Source organism: Cebus imitator, unplaced genomic scaffold, assembly GCF_001604975.1.
Source record: "Cebus imitator isolate Cc_AM_T3 unplaced genomic scaffold, Cebus_imitator-1.0 Scaffold15, whole genome shotgun sequence".
NCBI lineage: Eukaryota > Metazoa > Chordata > Mammalia > Primates > Cebidae > Cebus > Cebus imitator.
In genome coordinates this window covers 5,865,461-5,876,367 of record NW_016107330.1, presented here as the reverse complement: position 1 = coordinate 5,876,367, position 10,907 = coordinate 5,865,461, and the positions used below count along the sequence as shown (strand labels likewise).

General features: G+C 45.8%; 1 protein-coding gene across 1 annotated transcript in view; it reads right to left on the bottom strand.

Moving 5' to 3' along the window:
- The window catches only part of TMEM51 (transmembrane protein 51), a 67,960-nt gene that overhangs the window by 44,934 nt on the left and 12,119 nt on the right, over positions 1-10,907 (bottom strand). The window lies entirely within an intron of this gene.

Below are 10,907 nucleotides of genomic sequence, written 5' to 3'. Positions count from 1 at the left end.
GATGGTCTCGATCTCTTGACCTCGTGATCCACCCGCCTCGGCCTCCCAAAGTGCTGGGATTGCAGGCTTGAGCCACCGCGCCCGGCCGAGGATGGTTCTTTTGACTGATCAAGAAAGGGCTTTCAGAGCGGACAACATTTTCACTGAGACTGACAAGGTGGCAGCCGACTTGGGAGGCAGGGAAGTCAAGCAGAGTGACAAGGTTTGGCTACGCCCCCGCCTGGATCACACCTTGAATTGTAGTAACTCCCACTTGTCAAGGGCAGGATCAGGTGGAGATAATGGAATCATGGGGGCAGCTTCCCCCATACTGTTCTCCTGGTAGTGAATAAGTCACGTGAGATCTTATGGTTTTAGAAATGGGAGTTCCCCTGCACAAGCTCTGTCTCCTGCCTGCCACCATGTAAGACATGACTTTGCTCCTCATTCACCTTCTGCCATGATGGTGGGGCCTCCCCAGGATGTGGAACTGTGAGTCCATTAAACTCTTTCCTTTATAAATTACCCAGTCTTGGGTATGTCTTATGTCTTTATGAGCAGCGTGAGAACAGACTAATTCATAGAGGTAGCCAGTGCAAAGGCCCTGTGGCAGAAATCACCTTGGAGGAAAGGCAGGATAGAAGGGCAACAGAAAACCACTCAGGAGACACGGCCCTGCTTATTTTACTTATTTATTTAGACGGAATTTTGCTTTTGTTGCCCTATTTATTTAATGAGATGGAGTTTCATTATTGTTGCCCAGACTAGAGTGCAGTGGTGCAGTCTTGGCTCACTGCAACCTCTGCCTCCCAGGTTCAAGTGATTCTCCTGCCTCAGCCTCCAAGTAACTGGGACTACGGGCACCTGCCACCACACCGAGCTAATTTTTGTATTTTGAGTAGAGATGAGGTTTCACCATGTTGGCCAGGCTGATCTCGAACTCCTGACCTCAGATGATCTGCCTGCCTCGACCTCCCAAAGTGCTGTGATTACCAGCATTGAGTCACCACGCCTGGCAGTATTTACAGTCAAAGTTGACAAAGGGAAAAGAACTTGCGATGAGTTTGATTCGAGTGGGAGAGATGAAGGGGACAGAGGATTTTAGTGTCAGCCAGCAAAAGGCTGGTAGGGTGCTGTTACAGACTGAATATCTGTGCCCATCCAAAATTTATATGTTGAAGCCCTAACTCCCAACATATTAGGAAATAGGACTTTGGATAGGTAATTAAGATTAGACAAGGTCATGAAGTGGGGCCCTGGTCTGATGGGATTAGTGCCCTCATAAAAAGAGATTCCAGAGAGTTCTGTCTCCACACATGCATCAAGGAAAGGCCACGTGAGGACACAGCACAGTGAGGAGTCGGCCATTCGCAAGCCAGCAAGAGAGCCCTTGCCAGAAACTGAACACTGCTGGGTCTTAAACTTCAGCCTCCAGAACTTTGAGAAAATAAATTTCTATCGTGTAAGCCATCCAGTGTATGATATTTGCTATGGTAACCTGAGCCCTTTACTGAGATAGGAAAATTTCAAATTCTGAATAAAATTTGCCTAGGTCTCCAGGACGAAACATTTCAGAGTTGAAACCAATATAGGAAAACAATGGGGCTGGTTGTGGTGGCTCATGTCAGTAATCCCCAGCACTTTGGGAGGCTAAGGCAGGAGGATCTCTTGAGCCCAGGAATTTGAGACCAACCTGGGCAACATAGCAAGACCCCATTTCTACAAAAGTTAAAGAGTAGCCATGCATGGTGGCAGCATGCCCATTGTCCCAGCTACTTAGGAGGCTGAGGTGGGAGGACTGCTGGAGTGCAGGAAGTGGAGGCTGTAGTGAAGCAAGATCAAGCCACTGTACTCCAGCCTGGGCAACAGAGTGAGATCCCTCTGAAAAAGAAAAGGAAAATGATGGGATTCTATAAGTGAAGGCTACAGAAGTGTGTCTAAGGCACAGAACACTGCCTGTCGTTCAGAGATGCCCCATGCTCACCTCTCAGACTTTGCCCAGTGCTGACAGCTGCTCTCAGAGGTCTCGCCCTGATTTCTGATCTTCCCCAAACTCCTTCCAGTGGAACTGCAAAACCCTGTTTTCCTTACTGCTGCTTTCGCTTGCTGTGGAAATAACAGCTTCTTTATAAGTCACATTTGAAAGTTACCATTCCCTTTATCAGATGGCCTGGCCCCGGAGCACTGCCTTGACCCACTGAAGAGCAGGTGTTATGAAACCTTACAACTTGCCTTCTGGAAAAAGTAGCTTGTTCTACTCATGCAGACCACAACCGTCTTACCTAGTTCAGGTGACAACTAACATCAAGGTGACAGGCACAAAAAGAAAGTCATAGAAGCATTCAGCATGTGGTAAAATGTCCAAGATTCCAGGCTGAAGAAAGGGTATTTTTAGATAAACAAAACTGGAAGTTGAAAGGCTCTTCTTTGACAATTTTTTTTTTTAAGATGGAGTTTGTGAAATTTGCTTAAAGAAAAAACAAGCAAATGATATTTATATAAAACAATGCCTGGAATGTGAACTGAGACTTTAAAGACTTTAAAGCAAATATAGTTTTCACGATGGCAGGAAAACAATCTGTATTAAGAATATGATCAGGTTGGCCAGGCACGGTGGCTCACGCCTGTAATCTCAACACTTTGGGAGGCCAAGGTGAGTGGATCACTTGAAATCAGGAGTTCAAGACCAGCCTGGCCAACATGGTGAAATCCTGTCTCTACTAAAAATACAAAAAATTAGCCGAGCATGGTGGTATGCGCCTGTAATCGCAGTTACTCAGAAGGCTGAGGCAGGAGAATCACTTGAACTCAGGAGACAGAGGTTGCAGTGAGCTGAGATCGCACCACTGCACTCCAGCCTGGGCAATAAGAGTGAAACTCCATCTCAAAAAAAAAAAAAAAAAAAAAATACAATCAGGTTAAGCCCCAGATTCCTAAGTAAAAATAGGAGATGCTGGGCCTATCTGACCTACTCCCAGGCATGTCTAGGCACAGCTATTAACTGGATTAAGCACAATAATACTTCGCCTGCCAGAAGTTTCTTACACACGGCCTCATTTGGTTCCCACAAACCTCACGAGATAGGCAGGCATTGAGCCCATTCATTTAATAGCTAAGCACACATCCTCGGGGGATATATTCCAAGACCCCAGTGGATGCCTGAAGTGACAGACAGCACCTGACCTTACACCTGACCTTATGTTTTCTGATCTGATAACCCAGACAGCTCCTAAGTGACCCGTGAGCAGGTAGTGTCTACAGCACCGATCTGCTGGACAAGGAGACGATTCACGTCTGAGCAGGACAGAGTGGGACAGTGTGAGACTTCACCACATCAGATGGTGCACAATTGAAAACTTATGGATCGTTTCTTTCTGGAATTTTCCATTTAATATTCTCAGGCCATAGTTGACCATGGAAAACTGAAATAGTGGAAAGTGAAATGATCCTATGTTGTAGACAATATAGGATCATAAAGGGTTAAGTCACTTGCTCAAGATCACAAAGCTGGCAAATAGTAGAACCAGAATTCTAACCCTTGGCTCACTTTCTCCTCCGCTCCCTCTCTTCCTCCCTTCCTTTTCCCTCCCTTCCTTTTCTCTCCCTTCCTTTTTCCTTCCTTCCTTCCTTCCTTCCTTCCTTCCTTCCTTCCTTCCTTCCTTCCTTCCTTCCTCTTTCCTTCCCTGCCTGCCTGCCTCCCTCCCTCCCTCCCTCCCTCCCTCCTTCCTTCCTTTTCCTTCCTTCGTTTTTTTCCCTCCCTCCCTCCCTTCCCTCCTCTCTCCTTCTTTTCTTTTTCTCTTTCTTTTCTTTTCTTTCTTTCTTTCCCTTCCTTCCTTTTCTTTCCTCCCTCCCTCCTCCTTCCTTTCCCATTTTTTCTTCTTTTTTTTTTGAGACAGGATCTCACTCACTCTGCTACCCAGGCTGGAGTACAGTAGCACAATCTTGGCTCACTGCAGCCTTGACCTCTCAGGCTCAGGTGACCCTACCACCTCAGCCTCCCAAGCAGCTGGGACTACAGGCATGTATCACCATGCTTCACTAATTTTAGCATTTTTTCTTTTTTACAGAGATGGAGTTTTGCCATGCTGTCCAGGCTGGTCTTGAACTCCTGGGCTCAAGTCATCCACCTGCCTCAGCCTCCCAAAGTGCTGGGATTACAGGTGTGAGCCACGGGGCCTGGCCAGAGACCACTTTCTTTTCCATACATCAGAAGTTCCAAACCTGGCTGGATATCTGAATCAGCTAGACAGCTTGTTTAAAAATCTGATTTCTGGGTCCCACTGCTGAAGTCTGACTTGGCAGGCTTGGGCTGGGGTCTGGGAATCTGTTTTTATTAAGTTCTCAGCTGATGATCTGAGCAAGGGGTTGCTGGGATGGACCAGATTTGTGCCTGCTAGAAGGTCCTGTCAAGAGAGTCAGGGAACCCCCAGCAGAGCCCCAGAAACCACCCTGGTCTCAAGGAGGAGGGTCTGTGGTCAGGACTGATTCATCCGCGGTGGTAGTTCCTGCTGTGCCGGATTGGTTAAGCTGGAACTGCATTTCCCAGAATCCCCTTCCCTGACTGGTTCTAGGTTCCAGTTGGCCAAAAGAGGAAACTGTGGCAAGCTGGGAGGTGGAAGTGAAGAGCAGCCATTACACTCTAGAGGCCATCACGATTGGATGTGGTGAGAGACAGCCCCATGGGTTCCAGCAGATTCCAGCCTGTCCTCCACTCTGCATCCAGCTCTTTCTCCTGACTGCTTGTCCTGTTACCACCCCTGGACACTTAGCTGGGGATGGACCAGAAAACAGCTGGCTGTAGACTTCTCCACTAGTTTCCTCATGTACTCAGGGCCAGGGGGTGATGCCTCTGACCCCTGACAACTCTTTCATCTTCACTTCTGCTGACCCCCTATGAATGCATAAGGTCTAATTCCTATAATAAACCCCTTATCCCATAGGCCATAGAAGTTTGGCTTCTCTGATTGACCCTGAAGGATGCCATCATCCACTCTGTCCTGTAAACCTATTGATCTAAAACAGTGGTCTTCCGGGTGTGGCCCGAATCAACAGCATCAGTGTCACCCAGGAGCTGGTTGGAAATGCACATTCTGGGGCCCCACTTAGACATACTGAATCAGAAACTGGGGGTGGGGGATGTGGCGGGGGAGGAAGGGCCCAGCAATCTGTGTTTTTGGGTTTTGTTGCTGCTGTTTGTTCGTTTGTTTTGAGACAGAGTCTCATACTGTCGTCCTGGCTGGAGTGCAATGGTGCGATCTCAGCTCACTGCCACCTCCACCTCCCGGGTTCAGCAATTCTCCTGCCTCAGCCTCCCAAGTAGGTGGCATTACAGGCACACACCACCACACCTGGCTAATTTTTTGTATTTCTAGTAGAGACGGGATTTCACTATGTTGGCCAGACTGGTCCCGAACTCCTGACCTCATGATCCGCCTGCCTTGGCCTCCCAAAGTGCTGGTATTACATGCGTGAGATACTGCACCTGGCCCAATCTGTGTTTTAACAAGCCCCCCATCCCAGAGAATTCTAACACAAGCTGAAGATGGAGAACCTCATGCAGGCATTTAGAAAACCTGTCTCCATTTCTGTTTGGGATGATGTAGCAGTTCTGGAAAAAGACAGTGGCGATGGTCACACAGCACTGTAAATGTGGTTAATGCTCCTGAAGTGCACACTTAAAAATGGTTGAAATAGGCCAGGTGTGGTGGGGACTCACCCTATAATTCCAGCACTTTGGGAGCCCGAGGTGTGCAGATCTCTTGAGCCTGGAAGTTTGATACTGGCCTGGGCAACATGGCAAAACCCTGTCTCTACCAAAAAATACAAAAACTAGCTGATGTGGTGACATGTGTCTGTGGTCCCAGCTACTCAGGAGGCTGAGGTGGGAGGATCGCTTGTGCCCAGGAGGCAGAGGCTGCAGGAGCCGAGATCATGCCCCTGCACTCCAGCGCACGTGGCAGAGTGAGATCTTGTCTCAAATTTTAAAAAGGTTAAAATAGTTTAAAAAAATTTTTAAAAAGCTTAGAAGCCATACACAAAAAGTTCACATGTGTGTGATTCCATTTATATGCAATGTCCAGAAAGACAGAAAGCAGATAGGTGGTTGCCAGCAGCGGGGTTGGTCGGGGAGGGTGGCGATGGGGAGGGAATGCTTAGTGGGTACAGGGTTCTTTTTGGGGTGATGATAATGTTTTGGAACTAGATAGAGGTGGCAGTTGCACAACACTGTGAGCGTACAAGGTACCACAAAATTGTTCATGTTAACATGGTTGACCTGATGCTCTGTGAATTTCTGAGGCTCATCGTTGTATCTCTCAGAGTTAGCATTTATTGCGACGCTGTGCTAAGTGTCATTTCATCCTCACCCCCACCCAGGGAGGGTGGCATTGTTATTGTTCCCATTTAATGGATGTGGAACCCAGGCAGTCTAACTCCAGAATCCGTGCTTTGAACCAAAATACCATTGTGCCCAGAACCATGAGTTATTTCTTCATGCAGAAGACAGAAACCAGACATCAGCCACAGCTGCCCTGATCACACTTAAAAGCAGTATCCCTGTCACCGAGCTTTACCTTGCTCTACAGCAGAGGGCCGGGGGAGAGGAGGGAAGGGAGAAGACCGGCTTGCTCATGGGTCCACACTCCCGGGCATTCTGAGATAAAGCCCCATGGCTCTCAGACGTACTTGGCTTGGAGTTGAAATGGACTTATTAGAATGGAAAGATTTTCAAAAATAACCATGACAGTAACACCCAAAAATGTACTGAACATGTACAGTGTTAAGTACTTTTAGAGTTTAATCTTCACAGAATCCTAAAACTATTCTCCCCATTTTGAGAAAGTGAGCCATGGTTCAAGGTCACCCAGATCATTAGGACCATTTGAACTTAAAGCTATTACTTTAATACAAAGTCATACATGTTTCTCTGTGGGAAGCTCAGAAAGTACAGGTCTGAAAAGACAAGACAGGCTGGGCGCGGTGGCTCACGCCTATAATCCCAGCACTTTGGGAGGCTGAGGCAGGCAGATCACAAGATCAGGAGTTTGAGACCAGCCTGGCCAATACGGTGAAACCCCGTCTCTCCTAAAAATATAAAAATTAGCTGGGCGTTGTGGTATGCATCTGTAATCCCAGCTACTCAAGAGGCTGAGGCAGGAGAATCGCTTGAACCCAGGAGGTGGAGGTTGCAGTGAGCCAAGATCACACCACTGCATTCCGGCCTGGGCAACAGAGGGAGACTCCATCTCAAAAAAAAAAAAAAGACAGAGACAGAGGGAATAAAAATCACTTGTAATCCATTAGGAATAATCATTAGAAACATTAAATAGTCAAATTTTTATTCTTTGTGTGTTTTTTTGAAATAAAAAATGGACCAGCTTCATAATCTGCCTTTTTACATTAGCAAATTAGACTCATCTTTCAAAATGCATCAGTGGCATTTTGAATGGCCATGTGGTGTTCCCCTTGTATAACCTTGTAGAAACCACAGCAGATTTTCCAGCTTTCATATGGGACATTTGGGTTGTTTCTACAAGAACAATTTCAGCTGGGAAAAATGTTTTAATCAGGTTGCTGAAATTTATCAAACTTCCTCCCTGAAATGAGCAGTAACATGGTGGTGGGGCAGGGGGCAGTGATCAGCTTTTGGGGGGTTGATATTTGCTACTGGATAGACCCAAGCAACATAGTCTCATGCACATTTATTTCAGGGGCAAATTTTGTGGGGGAAAGGGCTCTAATTTTTATATGTTGAACCTGAAAATTTTCACCTGAAGACAAAGTTAAAAAAAAGTCTCTCAGATTTACCCATCTCACTCCTTAAAAAGAAGAGCCTGATTCCTTGGCAACAAAGAACAAATGTTCCTCAGAATCCCAAGTTATCTCCCACTTCCCAGTTCTGAACTTACACAGCAGGTAAATCTAGTTAGATGCCAGTACTCTTTGTTTCTCACCACAGCATAATAGTTCAGAGTACAGACTCTGGAATGAGACTGGCTGGGTTCAAATCCCGGCTCCATTCCTTTACTTTCTAGCTGTGGGCCTGGTTATTAGCTCACTAAACCCTTGGGGAGGAAGTGCTGAAGATAGGAGCTTGGGTCCCTGAATGACTGTGTGGAGCCAAGACTCCACCTTCCCACCCAGTACATGAAAATGTAACTGGCGTGCCTTAAGCCCTTGAGATGTGGGGTAGTTTGCACTGTAGCTAGCATACTCCTGCCTCAGTTTCCCCAACATAGAACTGTTTGAGCATCAAATGACTTAAGAGTGACGGGAAAGCTTAGGTGCTCCCCGCTCCAACTCTAGATACTGACTCTATCAAGGATAGTTCCCAAACATCTGTAACTTTTATCATGAGCTGGCTATGGCTCTGCCTCCCTGGAATTTCCCTAAACTCTTCTTGAATATTTTTCAGCCTGAAGCCCTCTTGTGGGAAGCAAGTTGGTCTACTCCTTTCCGTGATAAGTTCCCAGTCACGGCTCACCCTGGGCAGGAGAATATGCGTGTTCTAAAGCTACCAACAGACTTCCTCAGACACAGTGAGTCAGTACAAACACACGGGCACGGTTGAAGAACTCCATGACCTTCGTCTCTTTTGGCTCAGCCAGGCACATTTCCTCTTAGCCCAAGACAAAACTTAGCCTAAGCCTTATAAATCAATGGCTCTACCAGCTTCCAATCATTAAACCAAGGGGCAATAATATAGAAAATTGGAATGTGTACATTCTGAGTTACAGCCAATTACAGATTTATCCAAGCTCATTATATATTTATCTGCCATTTATCTGTAAAAGATCGCGTCTACGGTCCTGCCTTTCTTCTTTTCTTCCCCACACCCTTTCTTTCTTCTGGTGCACGGATCCTTTTGAGAATCTGATGAAAGCTACTGACCTGCCACAGAAAAATGCAGACATAGAATGCTTGGCAATTTCAGGTGGTTAGCGGGTCCTTAAAGGTGACTGAGGACCCTCACATGAGTTATTACAAGTTTGAAATTACCCAACAATTTCATAATGATCCTGACAACTATAATACTTTATCGCTTTGATTATCGGGAAAACATCTAAAAGCAGCATTTTAAAAGCGTCATTATACACAGAGACAATTTCTAGAAGTATATACAAGAAATTGCGGATGGTGGCTACCTCTCATATAAGGGACTGGGAGCCTGGAATGAGAGGGAGAGGTATATTTTTTCATGGACATCCTTTTAGACTGATTTTTTTTTTCACCATGTGCATATATTAGTTTCCCAATTAAAGAAAAAGAGTTAATTAAAAAATTATTTAAGTGAAGAACTTTCACGACTCATTGTCATTTCCATGCCTGTGATATGGGGAAGGGAGAGTCATCAGTGGGGGGGCAGTCAACTTCTTACCTAGCAGGGTGGAACTCACATCAGCTGGCAAAAGCGAAAGCATCACTCCAGGAGAGACAAATGGTTTCTACTGGATCTTCAACACAGGTCACTGAAGTTCCACACGGGAGGAGAAGTGATCATCAGTGTTTCCTTAGGTCCCTGCATAGCCCTGCTGCTGGCCAGAAGAACTGGCCCAAACCTTCTAAATTTGGTCATTTCATATAAAGATAAACATATACTCACACACAGACCCAAAAATTCCACTCCTAGGTATTTGCTCAAGAGAGATGAAAACATATGTTGATACTAAAACCTCTGAATGCTTATAGCAGCTTTAATCATAATCACCAAAAAGTAGACACAATCTAAATATCCTTTTCACAGGTGAAGGGATAAGTAAACTGTGGTCTTGCACATTCACACCATGGAATAAACGCAGTGTGGGGAAATCGCAAATGTATTCTACTGAGTAGAAGCAGTCACACTCCAAAGGCATCATACTGTATAATTCCATTTACACGATATCCTGGAAAGGGCAAAACTATAAGGACAAGAAACAGATCAGTGCCTGCTGGGGGTGGAGGCAGGAGAGACTACAAAGAAGCAGCAGGAGAGAATTTTGGGGGGTGACGGAACTTTTCTTTACCTTGATTGTGCTGGTGGTGGTTACATGACTGCCTATGTTTGTCAAAACTCATCGAACTGTGCTCGAATGGAAAATTGCATGTATGTATACACAACACAATGCTGAGTGAGTATTTTCTTTTCTTTTTTCCTTTTTTGAGATGGAGTCTCACTCTGTCATCCAGACTAGAGTGCAGTGGTGTGATCTTGGCACACTGCAAACTCTGCCTTCTGGGTTCAAGCGATTCTCCTGCCTAAGCCTCCCAAGTAGTTGGGATTACAGGTATGCACCACCACACCCAGCTAATTTTGTATTTTTGGTAGAGATGGGGTTTCACCATGTTGGCCAGGCTGGTCTCAAACTCCTGACCTCAAGTTATCTGCCTGCCTTGGTCTCCCAAAGTGCTGGGATTACAGCGTGAGCCAGCGCACCCAGCCCTGGGCGAGTATTTTCTCATAGTTGCCTGTGAGTCAGGTGCTGTGGCTTCCACCATGCTCCTATCCTAGCTTCCTAAGTCTGAGAAGAGAGGCCAAGGGTAAACCAAACCACCAGGAGTAGGAGCTGATGTCTTCAAACCTTCAAACCTCTCCACCGCTCACAAAGTACCTTGCCTGGCAGTAATCCCTGTGGGGTGGGTAACAAGCCTTTGGGTCTTCAGCACAGGTCATTAAAGTTCCAAATGGGAGGAGAGGGCGTTATCAATAACAGTTTTCTCTTGTTATGAAAACAATGCTTGTTTATTAAATAAAAATTAGTTAAGCATGGATTAGCAGAAAGAAAATCCAAACCCCTCATTGCCACCCCCATCCATAACCACAGCTGATAAATATCTATGATGGTCTCCATGCTTTCTTGTGAGCTGTGTAAACAAAACACTTGTTTTGTTTTTTACAAAAATGGAATATTACTGCAATATGGTTTTATAACCTTTTTTTTTTTTTTTTT